This window comes from Rhinoraja longicauda, unplaced genomic scaffold, assembly GCF_053455715.1.
Source record: "Rhinoraja longicauda isolate Sanriku21f unplaced genomic scaffold, sRhiLon1.1 Scf000078, whole genome shotgun sequence".
In the NCBI taxonomy this organism is placed as follows: Eukaryota; Metazoa; Chordata; class Chondrichthyes; order Rajiformes; family Arhynchobatidae; genus Rhinoraja; species Rhinoraja longicauda.
The window spans coordinates 300001-305000 of record NW_027601296.1 but is presented as its reverse complement, the minus strand read 5'-3'; positions in this window follow the sequence as shown (position 1 = coordinate 305000).

Below are 5000 nucleotides of genomic sequence, written 5' to 3'. Positions count from 1 at the left end.
GGGAAGATGGGCAGCCCCGCCCCCCCCCCCCCCCCCCCCCCCCCGTTGGGTGGAAGGAAACCTCTGCTGCGGGCCCGGCAACCATCCCGAACGGACCCGCTGGGTCCAAATGTCTGCCGCGGGCGGTCCTGCTGCGGTCGCGGGTTCGTTGGAAACCTCTCCTGCTGCTGGCATGGCCACCCTCCCCCCCCCGCCCGACTGACGACCCTGCGGGCCCGGCGACCCGGTGTCCCGTTGCCGCGCGGGGAGTGATCCTCGGGGCCGTGCCGGGCGGGCCCAGCGACACGAAGAGAGTGGGGGGGGGGTCGGAGGGAGTGGCACTGGGGAGAGAGGGGTGGGGGAGAGAGTGCCCCCCCCCCCCCCCCCCCCCCATTAGGGGCGAGTTTATGCAGTCATCAGAGTTTATACCTAACCTCATGATGCTTTATTAGCCGGATAGGCTGTCTGACCTCGCCCCCAGTCCCTACTCCTTCCACTGGATTCTTCTTATACCCTCTTTTTCTTCGTGCCCCCCCCCCCCCCACGCAGGGAGGGTTCCAAGAGGGAGGAGGGAGGGAGGGAGTCCCGGGGCCGTGAGAGAGAGAGAGAGCCTCATTAGCTGCTAGGTTCACCTCATTAGCTGCTAGCTAACGCGTCAGACCTTTTACATTCTTTAGAGGATTGAAACCTCAGGGCCTTTAACCCCCGTTCACCGTTTACACTCAACGATCCTTCCGAACAAAACCCTTACACATCTGTCCGTCCAACTGACCCCCGAGATACCTAACACGCAGATTAACACGTCAGCGGTGATCGGCGTGTCATAGAGGAGTCACAAAGACGGGCAAAATAGAGTGGTTGAATAAAAAATACTCACTCAATTGGCCGTGATTTAACGTAGCACACAATGATGCAAAGCCCATGCAAAGTCCAGTGGCCCAAGCAAACAAATAAGATAGATCTGGCTCGGCGTTCCTCATCTCCACATCGTCACCCAGCACGCCGACGCCCAATAACAATTCCCCCGCAAATTGTGCACCTCGAGCGGCAGTACTTTAAACGGCGCCGTCTTCGGCGTGGACGGCATGAACCAAGTCGGCAAGCATCGTCACCCAGCACACAGACGTCCACTAACAATTCCTCCCCCCTGCAAATTGCGCGCCGCGAACGGCAGTACTTTCAAGTATGCCGCCTTCGGCGGGGACATCGTGAACCAAATCGGCAGGCAGGCGTCGTCAGCCGGTCGACCGACCCCCAGTTGCATTGCCCCAACGGCCATTGTGCACTTCGAACAGAACAGTGCTTTTAAAATATTCCGCCTGCCGCGTGTACATCATGAAACAAATGGAAAGGACGAACCGGGCGTGCAACCGATGCACGGAGAGTGACAGGTCGTCAAGCAAGTCCGTGGCAATCCGTCGGCCGACTCGGCCGCGGCCAGCAGAGGCGTTTTGGCCCGGGCGCGCCGAACTTTGCGCGCCCTCGGTATGCGTAACACTAGCACATGCCTTCAAAACTCACTACAAAATAACCCCAAAGTATGCCGCCTTCCCCGTGGGCCTTGTTACCAATATCTTGCCCTGCTTCCTGATGCCCTTATGGGGTCGGCTCTGTTCTTGCAGAACCCTCAGGTGGTGCAGAGTCTGGGCCATTTTATCAATATCTTGCCCTGATTCCTGATGCCCTTATGGGGTCGGCTCTGTTCTTGCAGAACCCTGAGGTGGTGCAGAGTCTGCGCCTTGTTATCAATATCTTGCCCTGCTTCCTGAAACCCTTATGGGGTTGGTTCTGTTACAAAACCCTCAGGTGGTGCAGAGTCTGGGCCACTTTATAAATAACTCTGCCTGCATTAGGGTCAGGGTTAGGGTTAGGGTTAGGGTTAGGGTTAGGGTTAGGGTTAGGGTTAGGGTTAGGGTTAGGGTTAGGGTTAGGGTTAGGGTTAGGGTTAGGGTTAGGGTTAGGGTTAGGGTTAGGGTTAGGGGTAGGGGTAGGGGTAGGGGTAGCGGTAGGGGTAGGGGTAGGGGTAGGGGTAGTTTGAACTACTGCCGCTCCAGGCGCGCACTGTGCGTGGGTAATTTTCAGTGGGCGTCGGTGTGCTGGGTGACGATGCCGCCCAGACTCTGCACCACCTGAGGGATCTGCAAGAACAGAGCCGAACCCGCAAGGGTATCGGGAAGCAGGGCAAGATATTGATAACAAGGCCCAGACTCTGCACCACCCGAGGGTTCTGCAAGAACAGAGCCGACCCCATAAGGGTATCAGGAAGCAGGGTGAGATAGTGACACCATTTGTAAAACCGGCAAATCCCACCCAGGAAACATTGCAAAAATTGGCCTCTAATGCTGGAACGTGGGTAAAGCCAAACAAACACGACACGTTTTAAAAGAACGTTACTAAAACAGCCTGGGATATGCCCATGACAAAGGATAGGCCGAACCTCACCAGAAAAAAAGAGAGGGAGACCACGGCAGAGCTGAGGGATAAACATGAGATGGTGATAAAACCAGCAGACGAGGGGAGCAGTAGGGTTACAAATTAATGTCAATATGGGGCCTGCTCCCACTGGGTAATAGACAAAAACATAGAACAGGGTGACAGGAGAGACTGGATAGCACAGAGGATAACCCGTGAGCGAAATAATGGGGTGTATGCAGTTCAATGTAAGGAGTGTACCTTACGGTACATAGGGGAAACAGGTAAAACAGCCTCAGCGGTGATCGACGTGTCAAAGAGGAGTCACAAAGACGGGCAAAATAAAGTGGTTGATTATAGACAATAGACAATAGACAATAGGTGCAGGAGTCGGCCATTCAGCCCTTCGAGCCAGCACCGCCATTCAATGCGATCATGGCTGATCACTCTCAATCAGTACCCCGTTCCTGCCTTCTCCCCATACCCCCTCACTCCGTTATCCTTAAGAGCTCTATCCAGCTCTCTCTTGAAAGCATCCAACGAACTGGCCTCCACTGCCTTCTGAGGCAGAGAATTCCACACCTTCACCACTCTCTGACTGAAAAGGTTCTTCCTCATCTCCGTTCTAAATGGCCTACCCCTTATTCTTAAACGGTGGCCCCTTGTTCTGGACTCCCCCAACATTGGGAACATGTTTCCTGCCTCTAATGTGTCCAATCCCCTAATTATCGTATATGTTTCAATAAGATCCCCCCTCATTCTTCTAAATACCAGTGTATACAAGCCCAATCGCTCCAGCCTTTCAACATACGACCGTCCCGCCATTCCGGGAATTAACCTAGTGAACCTACGCTGCACGCCCTCCATAGCAAGAATATCCTTCCTCAAATTTGGAGACCAAAACTGCACACAGTACTCCAGGTGCGGTCTCACCAGGGCCCGCTACAACTGTAGAAGGACCTCTTTGCTCCTATACTCAACTCCTCTGGTTACGAAGGCCAACATTCCATTGGCTTTCTTCACTGCCTGCTGTACCTGCATGCTTCCTTTCATTGACTGATGCACTAGGACATCCAGATCTCGTTGAACTCCCCCTCCTCCTAACTTGACACCATTCAGACAATAATCTGCCTTTCTACTCTTACTTCCAAAGTGAATAACCTCGCACTTATCTACATTAAACTGCATCTGCCATGTATCCGCCCACTCACACAACCTGTCCAAGTCATCCTGCAGCCTTATTGCATCTTCCTCACAATTCACACTACCCTCCAGCTTAGTATCATCTGCAAATTTGCTAATGGTACTTTTAATCCCTCCGTCTAAGTCATTAATGCATATCGTAAATAGCTGGGGTCCCAGCACCGAACCTTGCGGTACCCCACTGGTCACTGCCTGCCATTCCGAGAGGGACCCATTTATACCCACTCTTTGCTTTCCGTCTGTCAACCAATTTTCTATCCATGTCAGTACCCTACCCCCAATACCACGTGCCCTAATTTTGCCCACTAATCTCCTATGTGGGAGCTTGTCGAAGGCTTTCTGAAAGTCGAGGTACACCACGTCCACTGACTCTCCCCTGTCAATTTTCCTAGTTACATCCTCAAAACATTCCAGTAGATTTGTCAAGCATGATTTCCCCTTCGTAAATCCATGCTGACTCGCAATGATCCTGTTACTGCTATCCAAATGCTCAGCAATTTCGTCTTTTCTAATTGACTCCAGCATCTTCCCCACCACTGATGTCAGACTAACTGGTCTATAATTACCCGTTTTCTCTCTCCCTCCCTTCTTAAAAAGTGGGATAACATTTGCTATCCTCCAATCCACAGGAACTGATCCTGAATCTATATAGAACATTGAAAAATGATCTCCAATGCTTCCACTATTTCTAGAGCCACCTCCTTAGGTACCCTGGGATGCAGACCATCAGGCCCTGGGGATTTATCAGCCTTCAGTCCCATCAGTCTACCCAAAACCATTTCCTGCCTAATGTGGATTTCCTTCAGTTCCTCCATCACCCTAGGTTCTCCGGCCCCTAGAACATTTGGGAGATTGTGTGTATCTTCCTCAGTGAAGACAGACCCAAAGTAACGGTTTAACTCGTCTGCCATTTCTTTGTTCCCCATAATAAATTCCCCCGTTTCTGTCTTCAAGGGACCCACATTTGCCTTGACTATTTTTTTCCTCTTCACGTACCTAAAAAAACTTTTGCTATCCTCCTTTATATTATTGGCTAGTTTACCCTCGCACCTCATCTTTTCTCCCCGCATTGCCTCTTTAGTTAACTTTTGTTGCTCTTTAAAAGAGTCCCAATCCTCTGTCTTCCCACTCTTCTTTGCTATGTTATACCTCCTCTCCTTAATTTTTATGCTGTCCCTGACTTCCCTTGTCAGCCACAGGTGTCTCTTACTCCCCTTAGAGTCTTTCCACCTCTTTGGAATAAATTGATCCTGCAACCTCTGCATTATTCCCTGGAATACCTGCCATTGCTGTTCTACCGTCTTCCCTGCTAGGGCCTCCTTCCAGTCAATTTTGGCCAGCTCCCGCCTCATGCCTCTGTAATCCCCTTTGCTATACTGTAATACAGACACTTCCGATTTTCCCTT